Genomic DNA, 13,209 nt, shown 5'->3' with positions numbered 1-13,209 from the left:
CTTCTTACATAACCACAAAGAATTCCTGTCTTGAATATATAGCTCCACATCACATCAATTATTCTGTGATCTCCCAAAAGACCGCAAAGATTCTCCGCCGCTGCTCTTGTAAAAATCCAAATGCAGCCAATAAATAATTAATTAGAAAGTTTCTTAAATGGTTTCAGAGAATCGCCAAAATGATCCGAAAGTCAATAAATTATGGATTTTCTTCTGGCAGCTGGACACAGCGGAGTATTATATGTAACCAGCCCCCCTCCTCAAAAAAAAACTCTCCAACTGACATGAGATGTAGGGGTCGGTGCGTTCATGTATTTCCATGCTTTACATGTACATCAGAGACTGAGAACTTTTCATTTGGAGCCAAGTGAGGCTGTATTCCGCCTTTGTGATGGTCAGAGATGATGTGCTCTTACTATCTCAGACTGCTAATGAGGTCCACTGGGCATGTTTTGATCATATACCAAACAAGACCTGAAAAAAAAAGTTAGATTGAAAAAAAAGGTCATTACTTTAATCCACTCTAATATAATCCAGTGCATCTGAGAGATAACACAAAACTAATTTTACAGAGTGCATACATCTATGTCCAACAGTTCTCTTATACAACCACATTTAAATTCCCCACATCCAGACTTTTATGTAGATCTGCAGCAAATAGCCCAAACTTAAAAACACCAGTCCTCTAAATATACCAGATTGTTTTTCATCAACACCCATGAATTATTCTCTGAGAAATCAACGAAAAAATGCCAAAAGAAAAAAAGATTGCCTGTATCTGCAAAAACATTAAAAAGTATTTTCCATGACCCATATTTCATCCTTCTCCCAAGTTTTGTGGTAATCCATCAAGTAGTTTTTGTTTAATCTTGCATAAAAACAAACACAAGGACAGGGGTGAATACACAAACGCCCTGCCGGAGGTAAAAATACAAAAAACATCTAGTTTTCTATTCATAACATGAGCGATTCATTGTTATACGTGGACTCTTCTCTGCAGCCAAAAGTTGAATGGCAGTGTAAAGGGCAGTGAAGAATCATCAGTGGAAATCGATCATGGTTCTGTTCATCCTGAGTCATAATACTACTAAAAAGTATATCAAACATTATTCAGATTTTCACCTTTTCAAGAAAGGAGCTAATCAACCTTGCAGATGAGAAGATGATGAAAAGACGTCTTTTTTTTTCACTGTCTCTCTCTATTTTCGACTTCGCCCTCTGCCTCCATTGTATCAAACACAATCGATTCCCACTGTCCCTCCCTGCTGCTGTCTCAGGGACAGGCCGGCGACTGACGACCCAAATGTTTGCCACCACATGCGTCTGACTGTGTTGTGGGAAAGCGGTTCTCTGAGACAACTTCACACCCACAGCCTCTTCGCGCTCGCTTCCACTTTAAGGAACCTGCTCTTCACTCCGAGTCACTTTCATAAATTAACCATATTCCTGCTCTGCTTCCACCGGCTGCAGCAAAGAGCAACTATAGGGAAAAGTGTTTCTTCCTCACGGCTCCAACTTCTCTCCCACGCTGAAAATAGTAACTCTGACATGCACACGTGTTGCCGCAAAGCTCCAGATTTCTTCAAGTGTGGTTCACTGGGTTAGAAGGTGTCCATGTCTGTGTGTGTGTACAGGTGTGACGCATTGTGTTGGTGTGTATTTGCATGTAGGATTATTTGCATATAAACACAAATTGACTTTGTGGATGAGAAGAATGTGTCCGTCATACTTTCTCATTTGGTGCAGTTTACCTCAAGGCTCTCCCAGGACTCCCTAAAGTCAAGCTCACTGAATCTATCAGCTCCTAATGAGCACCACACACGTGCCTACTGTTGGTGCGTGTGCGTGTGCGTGTGCGTGTGCGTGTGCGCGTGTGTGTGTCTGATAGATGCGTGGGAGTTTGCAAAATGGAGGGAGGAGCTCTTCAAATTTTGTGGGGCGCACACACACCCTCCCGTGCCATATATGCGGTGCATTTGTGTGAGGTAGTTTACTTGTGTATTTCTGTTTGCCAGGGTACAGTATTGTGCTGGTGTGTGTGTGTGTGTGTGTGTGTGTGTGTGTGTGTGGGTGTGCGTGGGAGGGAGTGCAGCCACGACACAACTCCCAGTGGGACTGACAACACTGCACTGCTGAGCTAAGGAGACAGAGGGAAAGAAGTGGAGAGCAGAGAACCAATTACAAAGGCTCAGTGGCCGACTCTCATCACTGGGCTCAGTCAGCTGAACCGGGAGCAGCGATTGCGCCACGCGGCGAGCGAGGCTCACTCGCACGGGGCTTATTCTACACGTCTCATTTGGCGTGACGCTTCAAAGTAAACATTTTAGCTTCGCCACTTACCGGAGGCCTGGTGATGAGCCTCTTGACTTGGACTTGAGTCACAAATCAAGAAAAATGAAATGCAAATCAATTTTCAAGGTTAGGGGTTGTGAAATATCCTGACACACTGAGAAATGGCCTTTCTTTAAAGTTTGTAGGTCTTAAATCACATATATGACGATCGATCATTACTTTATAACAGGATTCTAGAACAATACAAGGACTGTTAAAAAAAAAAGTATCAGCACACATTAGGGTGATAAGATATTATTATTATCACCTTAGCAAATTGAATGTGATGTAGAGCTTCCAATTGTAGCACATGGTTTCATAAGGAGACAAGTTGGTCAGTTGCAAATGTTTTACATGATTCTGAGCAACACACTTGTGACCATGTGATATGGTCAAAAGCTTTGAGTTAAGATAGTTGGAAGTGGATGGACCACATGACAAAAGTAAAACCATATCTTTGTCTTTACCGCCCCCTGTGGCTGGCTTCAGTACAGGTCATTAACCGCGCCTCATCCACGTTAGTTGACGCAAAAAAATCAAAGTACAATTTTTCTTAAAGATGATTTCTGCCACTTTTGGTAGTTTGTATCACACAGATTTATGTTCAAGAGTTTCCAGTAAGTTTGATCTTAGTTATTTGATGCCATAAAAACGTTATGATTGACAGCTGAGACTAGCTTGCTATCGGCCGAATGTGTGTATCGATACCGCAGCTCCGTATCCAGAATATTTTAGCTCAACTTTTCGTGTAATGGAAGGAAGTGGAGATGCGATGTCCATTTAAGTTATGTATGAATGAACATATCAATGCATTTCACACTATTTACACTTCGAAGCTTCCCTTGCAGAGCCTTGTGTACAATGTAAAACCAAACTCACCCCAGATAGAACTGGGGCAAGTGAGACGAAGTTAAAAGAAGAAAAGCATTAGAAATTCATGGCAGTGAGGTACGGTGTGAAGTCTTGGATGGGTGACAGAAGTGTCAAGGTTGAGTCACCTGACGCCTACATACCTCGGGAATGTGACTTGGTTTGAGATATGTGGCGTGAGCAACAGAGCAAGTAGTTCACAGGGTTGATTTTGTCATATGAAGAGGGCGTCTGAATAAGGTTTTCATTGATAAGTACTTTTGTAGCTCCAATTACATGGAACACCTTGTTCCACTTCCTCCTTTTATTCTGCACATGTGCAAAGTGGATGTCAGGGATCTCAGCCAACACGTGGGGTGTGTGCTTGTGTTTGTGATAGAAGAGCTGCTCTACCCTGTGACTTGGCTCACCTGCCTGTTTACTACCTCTCCTGTCACCAACACGGGAATCTCGTGGCCAAATGGACGCAAGACATTGGTGGCGCTCGGCTGGTGCCACATACCTGAACACAGGTGACTCACGTGGTGGGCGGTCTGGATTAGAAATCCCAAAGGTACATTCTGTTCTCGGCAGACGCGATGTTAGACAAGCCAGAAATGTGGAGAAGCAGCTTGTGAAGTGTCGTCCGATGAGTTACAATCACAAGGGGACTGTTCTTTCAATTTTAAGGTCTTGATCTTATGTTAAGATTTGGCATTTAAAATTGAACTGAAGTGACTACCTTTTATTTTACCTTTACTTATATTTTTATTCAATTGCACCGTTTTTTAAGCCCAAATGTCCACTGTTATCCTCCTGAAAATAAACGTGCGCACGTGGATCACAGCGGACAAGATAAATGAGTAGATTTTAATTTTTGGGTGAACTATCCCTTCAAGACATCTGGACGAACTCAAGGAAGGAACTTTGTAATTCTGAAACAAAATGAAATTGGGTTAGATTTATTTATTCTTCTTTTTGTTGGAGGCGTTCATTCCTTTTCTTCTCTGTCTAATTAGGTTGCAAAAATATTTAAAATAGTTCTCTCAGTTTCTCCCTGACTGTGTTTAGCAGACACCATGTGACCTTTTCACTAATACAGTCTTCAATTGATGATTGACAGGAATGAGCCAGGGGACACAGGGACATATTACCTGCTCGTGCACACACACAGACACACACACACACACTCAAGTCTGTAAACCTGAGTCACGTGTCTCCAAGGACACAGTGTAAAGGGCATTTTATCATATCCTTTCATCTTTGGCTCGATGCAGATCTTATTTTGCCCAGAAAATACAAAAGAAGGAATGAGGTCATATATAAACACCTGTTGTTTGCACAACATGCAACTCCAGATTTGGGTTTTGAACCTTAACCGTGAAAAAAATTGTAAATGTTTATTTTTTCATCGTTTTTTTCATCTTGTGTAGTTTGGAAACAAGGCAAGAGCAAGAAAATCGGGGAAATACAGCGTCAGAAAACACACCAGCTCTACTTCTCCTCTTTAAGAGCAGCAGACTACTTCCTAATGAGTTGAGGAGAGAGTCCAGAGATTATATTACAGCCATATTTATAACATCTCAAGACCCTCTGAAAAAGTTATGAGGCTGGAAAAAGTTTCTCACCAGACATGAAAAAGTGTCTTTACTCAAGTGGCAGGGGAGTAGAAAAGCTCAGCCTGCGGTGTCTCCTCTTACAGTGAATATTAAATCTATGTGTTTGTCAGTATCTGGGCGTCACAAGTTCACTGCTCAATAGTGTCATGTGATTTATAAATAGCTGTGAAGTAAAAAATATTATAAGATGATCAATAATATTTTAAGTATTACTCCCATTGTCCTCTTTACATCATTGTTTTTGGCTTGTTTGATTTCAAAACAGGAATAGAATTATCACGTCATGTATTTCTTATTTATTATAGTGGATTCAGGTAAGTCTACACACACACACACGCAGGCTTGTGTCTAATGAAACCCTAACCTTTACTATAACCACATTCACATGTTACCTCTGACCTAAAGGACTTCAGAAATGAAGTTTTGCCTCATTAGGACCAGGCTTTGGTCCCCATGAGGTCTACTGGTCCTGACAAGGTCAGTGTTTATGCTGGAAAAGGTCCTAAAGAGGTAACAGAACGAGTACACACACATACGCCCATCTGGCTCATAGCTTGCTAAATATGGACCACAACACATGGCTACAATCAACCGTATTGAGCGCTCAATACTTCCCCTATTGTCTGCTCTCCTACCATATATGGCCCATATCAAACCTTAACTTTGCCCCGTGTCCCTGCTCTGTCAGTCCCATTGTACCCGCAGTGGAATTCCAGTCTTTCCAGGAACAATGGGAAGCGTTGACTTCAGAGGAGCAATCCACGTGATGCCTCTCAGATAAGGAAGTCTGCAGGAGCCACAGGCAGCACACAGACGTACGGCAGCACTATTTACAGACGCGCTTTGTTTCTGTCTTTTGTCATGGCATGCCAATCCTTTCCCCGAGCCCGCTCTGTGTCTCGGGTGAGAAATCCCAGTGGGTATTTACTCTGTTTCCTCTCAGTTCATCTGTGAAACTCTGCATGCACTCGTAAAAACGTCTATGATGATTGACAACTGATGTTAGTTAAATTGAAGTCAGGTTAAAATATTATGTTAAAGGTTTTAAGTAATTCTGAGCAGTTTAGATGCACATTGTGAATGAATGGCAACACCATGTTGGGATTCTCCCTATTTAGCATTTTAGCTCTATATGTATTTAAACATACTATAATTTGACAGTGAATAAATGGATACAGGAACAAGTCATTGGTCTGTTCTCATTAAGGTTGTGTTATTAGTTGTTTATACACCGAATAACATATTATATATAATAATATATTAATGAATCAAGAGACATTTTGCTGTGAAATACATGAATAAATAAACTTAAAATGTATTTATTATTATTACACTATAACCATATATTACTTTATCCAAAATGTGTAATTGTGTGACAGTAATAAAGTTGAGTTAGTTTTGCCCTTCACTGACTCCATAAATGGCACCAAAGAAAACAATGGTCTGCATATTAACACACTGTGACTCTCCCTCTCACACACACACACACACACTTCTCTTCTAGCCTGAGGTTCAGTGTGTCCTTTATTGTCCACTCCCTGCACAGCGGTCAGCTGCTTCCTATCTGGCGCCAGACCAATGAGGAACTGCCGACCCCCCATCGCCACGCTAACACCATGAGGAGGTCCAAAGCAGAGCGGGGACCAGATGAGAAATGTTGACAGGAAGTGAGGAGGGACATTCCCTAATTCAAAGTTGTGTAAGTTGCAGATATTGCCGGGGGATTTTTCATTGCAGCAGGTGCTTGGGCCCTGAAAGTTATTAGATCATGTCCGAGGATAGAAAATCCACACAAATTGGTGATTGTTGTGAGAATTTCCCTTTGTTAGTAGAAACAGGATCATTCAGTGATTCACCAGTCACACTCGGTGCCATCATTTATTAAAGCACACAGGTTATTAACTCATCTTCTACTTTCTGGTGTGATTTTTATTCGGTGTGAAAGATAAATCATAAGTCAGCGCATCTGTTCTAGCCACAGGGCAAGAATTTCAATTTCATCATGAATACCACAGACATGTACGGAGGGAGAGGGGAAACCAGTTCAAAGTGAAATCCTGATAGATTCGGAGGGAGAGATGCGGAGAGCCAGATGAATGAAATACAGGAGAGTGTGCTTGAGGGGCGAGTAGATGTGAAAGAAAATAAAAAAAAGACAAATATAAAGAGGAGAGAGAGATGAAGGCATGGGGGAGAAGAGAGATACAGAGATCTGACAGGGGAGACGAGCCTCTTTCATAAAGAGCATTGAATATGAGCCTCAGTCTGTCTCCCCGGGGGATGAAGCCTGGTTTTTCCTTTCACACACACACACACACACACACACACACACACACACACACACACACACACACACACACACACACACACGTATATAGTGAGCTGTCAGTTGAAGCCAACACTATATTAACTAAGAGAACACAAACAAAATATTTGTTGAGAACCTTCTGATTAATTCATGTATTTAAGCCCGGAGCCAAATTAGTTTCTCTTGCGCTTCTATACCCCACCTGACATATGGATTAACCAAACACTTCTACAAACTTAAGGCAGACAAACAAGCAGCAACAGTAAATGTCAGCCTTTGGTGCTTCACCACTTCAATAGGGTGGAGGTAGAGGTTGGGTGATGGAGGTGGTGGGTCAACGACACACACTTGGCTCGTTCCCATTGTCCTTCATTTATGTTCGTTACTTTCTTACCTGCTCATAACTCCGCCAAAGAACTTTGTGATGCTCTTCCTCAGCGACACCATCTGAGAAAAACTCTTCATCGTCCACGTCCGATCCCAGCGTCTCCATTTTATCCAGAGAATCTGCAAAACTGAATGAAACACATTACCTCAATATACAGGTTCCAACTTCAGTGTTAAAAGACCACTGCCAGAAATTCATGCTCTCAATTACTGAGCTACATGTACAGGACCAAAGCAACACTAATAGATATTTACAAACTCATTGAATCCCACCAGAAACACTGCATTTTACCAATACTTAATATATAAACTGAAAATGTACCATTATTATCATTTCTCATTATATTTTCTCTTAATAGTAATGTATCAGCACACACACTGGCCAGAGGAACTGCGTTTTTATTGTTTGAATGTTGATGAACATTAGGGCAACGGCTGCACCATTTATCCAGGGACTATCCTCCCTTGTAGCAACTAACAAATCACCTACTGAGATCGACACACCACATTGCCACATATACAAGTAGTGTGTTGTTATCAGTTCTGCTCTCTGTGGTCTGAATGACCCTTAAGAGTCGACCTAAAAGTTTTTTGTTCTGGTATTTCCTGTCCTTTAAATTCCTCTCAGGCTAAAAATTCTAGCTGAGCAGGACAAATCCACTGCCTGTCCCCGGGGGTCGACCGGACTGATTTATTATTGCCAGTGAGGTACATCCTGTAAAGTGCAAGGATTTCACCCGTTTCTTCTCTTTCTTCATCGCACATCAACTGAATTATTCATTTCAAAATAAAACACAGAAAATGAATACACAGCACACATAGGGAATGGCATCTACCACAATTAATAAAATAAGCTGAAAAGATAAACACAAATGTATTTTTCTGGGAAAAATTCAAGACGGAGAGAGTTGAGCTGCAGCCCCCCCAGCGGAAAACATTTCATCTCTTCCTGCTTCCTTATTCTCTCTCATCTTTCAGGATCACTGTTTTACTCCCTCTGTTTTACATGCATTTCTTATGTATGCAGTTTTTTGGGAGTATTGGGGAGGGGGTCTTATATAACACACACTCCTACCTCCGTTTCTCACACATATATTTCTTGTTCTGCTTCAGATCACGCACACACACACATTCATATTTATTTTGTCAACACCTTCACCATTCAATCATGTGTATTTTGGGATTTCCGCTGATGGAAAGAAAAGCTTTTAAGTGCTGGATTATTCACCATAAAGTTTTTTTTGTCTACTGAATTGAAAAAACTAAGCCATATATATATATATATATAAATATATATTTATTTATTTATTTGAATCATTAAACTCTTGCTGCATTTACAACAAGCAATTTCAGGTGACCTGGGCTCGACACATCGGGAAATGTGAATGTGATTTAGACTTTTAACCCTAAATAAACCTGACTGGTTTTCCACAGACGGACATATAGATATTTGTGGATTGAATCAATAAGTACATAGATGATGATGAAATAGGTTTTCCCAATCATGCTTGTGTGCCTCCACCAATCAGGAAATATGATCTCAAACAAACAACGTATTGTTTTATATGCAAAATTGACTCAAGCCTTACCAACAGGCAGAACAGGTCTTACTGTAGCATGGACAATGTAAAAAGATCACTGAAGCTGCTTTCAGACATGCACTGAACTCCCTAGAAGCTCCCAGGGCTGGAGGTGGGAACGCACATGTCCATGAGAGAAAACAACAGGAGATTCTCCACAGGATCCACGAGCGAGTGGCTGTTTTCATGACGTGTCTAACAAGTACCAGATGCAACAATATAAAAAAAACAAAAAAAACAAAATATCTCAAGAGGAAAAACTCAATTCTGTGGACATCCTCTAGAATTCATGTCTGTAAACGGCTTAATTTAAATAGATAAAGCTGGTCCCAAAATAAATAATCCCACTGAATCAAGCTTCCAGCTCTTTGTGATGGTTTCACTGCAAGAAAAGAAAAGCTGACTTGAAGAAAACATTTTTAAAAGTCTGGAAAATAAGTTGCTTTGGAGTAATAAAATAAATAACTATGAGAGAAAAGCATGAACAAAAGCAGATTTGTGACTTTGAGCTAAACATTTTATAGCCAGGGCATGTCCAATTTGTGTCATTAGCTCATAATCCGTTCATGGCTGAGAACGTAACCTTCTGCATTCGTCTTGGCCGAGCCATATAATGTGCATTTAAAGCACTAATTTCATGGCCATTCATACACATGGTTTGTTCCCAGGCCGTGAACCTGTGCTACTGTAATAACGCATGCAAGCGCCACTCACCTACAGAACTCCTGCAGACACTCGTTTACCTCTTCACCTTATTGACTCTCTCTCTCTGGGGGGAAAAGTGCATTTCCTCCTCCTGTTTCTTTGAAGAGTGCATAAAAGAAAACAGTTTTGCTTTTGGGGTAAGAGGCAAACAGAGATGTCACTTAACATTTGAGCAGGAAATTTTCCGAAAGCTGTCCTCGTCACGGAGTTCAGCCGTCTGACACACATGCATACTCGAGCACGGATGAGCACACACACACAGACACACACGGACTCACAAAGACTCACACAGACACACCGATATAGACACTCCACCGAGGCTTTGAAATGGAAATGTTTCGGCCGTGTTCCAGTGAATACGGAGCCGAGCAGGAGAAAAACACTCCCCTGACACAAGCGCTGGAAAACAAAAATACAAAAAAAAAGAAGGGAAATGAAATGACATGAGAAATTCTGGCACATGCAAAACAACTCCTGAAGTCACTTTGTGAATTTGTAAGATTTGCAAGATTTGTTTGTCAAAGTACAGTACGCATCAGGTTTGCGATGAATCATCAGGATATTTTTGCAGGATCTGCTGGTCTGAAATAAATAACTGAAAATGTCCGTGGGCCCTGAAGTGTCAATACAAACTCCAAAGCTGGTCATCCTCTCATTTCTCTAGCCGCTAATAGACCAGTGGGCAGTGCACTCTCCTGTAGTGGCAGAGACTTTTGGTGTGGTTGACTCCCCACAGCGTGAACAAAGTGAGAGTGTGACGGTTGTGTAACGCTGTTGTCCTCTCGCATTCTGAGAGAACTTTGAACAGAGCGGTCGAGACGTTGACCTGATCTTCCCCCAAACTCTGCTATTTCTCATGATGTTAATGTGAACTGAAATGCACTTTAAGTCCCGTATTATTTCAACGCTGCCTGAACAAATGAGACTCTTTATATACACATGTCAGGATCAAGAGATTACAGGTACTGTCCCTCAACAGCATATATATGTACAGTGTAAATTACTTTAATTTTCAATTGTTTGAGAAAAATACTTTTGAGGGAAAACACACAACACACCTTGAAGATGCTGAAATCTTTGAAAAGAACATTTTAAATTGGATATTCCAGCAGGTTAGCACCACCCTGACATGAACTTACTGTGCTGTGTACTTTGACTTTTTAGATTGGTCCATGTCCCATCCACTCACACGGAGGAGGTTTATGACCTCTACTGCAAAGACACTTTGGCCTCACCTTAGAGGAGCCGTTATGTCGTCCATATTTACATATAGTCTATGGTCTGAACATCTCAATGATGCAAATCTTGGCACACGGTAATAAAACTTCCAACAAGAGCAATTAGGAACTGATAACATATCTACTATGAAGTGTACGACTCTGATTCATATCTGTTGCACTCAACCTATAGCTTTTACATTTCATCCATTTGAAAAACTTGTTAAATTCATTTCTTGGAACCTGCAGAAACCCTGTTTTCATTTGCACACATTTGTTTTTCCTGTACTGAAAAGACTGCAAGGTGTATCAATGCAGCAAAAACATACTAACCACTGTCTTCATAACATCTGCCCACCTTATCTTACTGGCATAATTCTTAAGGTCTGCACTGGAAGAGCATTTGCCCCCTATTAACCCACAGAGACCCCACAAGTACAGTGAACAAAGCACCAGATACTGCCGACGTCTTTAAGCCCCGAGGTCAGTGGGACTCCGGAGGAGATTCTTTCTTCTCCTTCCACCATTAATAGGGAGGGAGGAGGGGGAGGTAGAGAGTCGGAGACAACTGCGTGCTGCTTGTTCCCGGTGCCTCAGTGGAAGCATTACATTGCTTCTAATGTCTCATTATGCAGAATATTATCTCTCTTTCTCACTCCGAGTGTCCACAGTGACACAAACAGAACATTTGGTACAAACACAGACCGGTTTAATAATGTTTGGACCATTATACTCTCCAGGCTCTCTCTCTCTCTCTTTCTCTTTCCACACGCCTAACTCGACTGCACACACACACACATACACACAAACACACACACACACCAATGTGGCCATAAAATCCTGCTGCAGTGTCATTGGCTGAAGCAGTACATCCCTGGAACCAATGAGGGCACTGAACAGGTCTGCGGACCGGTGGCCTGGTGAAACTACTCGGCGACTGAATCATCTTGGTATGCTGATGTGTGTGCATGTACACAGCACACACACACACACACACACACACAGGACAGATGAGGGGAAGTGGGATACGTCTTGCATGCAGATCAGCCACATTCATCTGAAAGAGGAAAAGCGATACAGATATTTCAAAAAGGATGAAGGAAATGTGGACATCACTATTATTACTACTGACTTCTTGACTCTATCTGCATGTGTGTGTGTGTGTGCATGTGTTTGCTCCCCGTCTCCTGTCTGCTCTGTCTCCTCCTGTTTTCCTCCTCCTCTCATCCCCCCTCACTAATTGACTCCTCAATGTCAGCAGCCATTTCTCTCCTTCCCCCTGCGTCGATCTCTATATTTCTCTCTCCCGGCCTCATTTTTCCTCCAAATAGTTTATTGTCTTGGCTTAAATCTCCCCTATGTTCTCCTCCAGCAGCACTCTCCTCCCAATAGTCATTAGCTTTTTTTCGGTATGATATATTAATTAAATCTGCTTTATCCTCCCCTATATCTCCTACCTACAAGTTTCCCTTTTCCCTCTCCTCCTCATACCCTCCTCTTCCTCCTCCCTGCGTCTTGCATGTTGCTTCCAACCGTCTGAGTAATGAGCGTCTCTGTTCTGGCGATCAGCCCATGTTCCCTGCGAGGATACACACGTTCATGATTCAGCTTGTGTGCCTAGATCTGCAGAGGAAACCCAGATAGGGGAGATGAAGCTGTAGAGGAGTAGATGTAGGATGTGAGGGGATGATAGAGGGAGAGAGGCTGAACGGGATTAATGTGTGTGTGTTTTATTTTGTCAAAAGGAAATGATGTAATCTAACTCTTCTTCTATTCATCACCTGTCTCTGTGTTTGTGTAAAATCCGATTGGATGCAAACAAATGCAGAAACGCCACTAAATTACAATGATATTCAAGTTGAATCATTTAGTCACTTTGTCTCTCTCCTTGTTAGTTAACACTGTGGGTTTTGAAAGAAATGGCTGCAGTTACTGTAGCATTACATCACTGCCCGCAGGGTTGCATCATGGGAGCAGGTTGGCTGGGTCTCGGGTCACAGAGATTGAGCCATGTGTCTGCATATGTCTGTGAGAAGACGGAACAGACACAGCGCAACAATTTGGCAATCGTGCCGTCTCCGTCTCCATTTGTCTTGGTGACACGCTGGTACCACTTTGTAATCAGACACCATTTCTGAAATATTTATAAATTTCAAAGCTCTTAACATCTACATGACAACAGTTTTTAATCTATTTATGGATGTCAATTTTCC

Source organism: Hippoglossus stenolepis, chromosome 20 (genome assembly GCF_022539355.2).
Source record: "Hippoglossus stenolepis isolate QCI-W04-F060 chromosome 20, HSTE1.2, whole genome shotgun sequence".
In the NCBI taxonomy this organism is placed as follows: Eukaryota; Metazoa; Chordata; class Actinopteri; order Pleuronectiformes; family Pleuronectidae; genus Hippoglossus; species Hippoglossus stenolepis.
Note: the sequence above shows the minus strand (reverse complement) of the source record.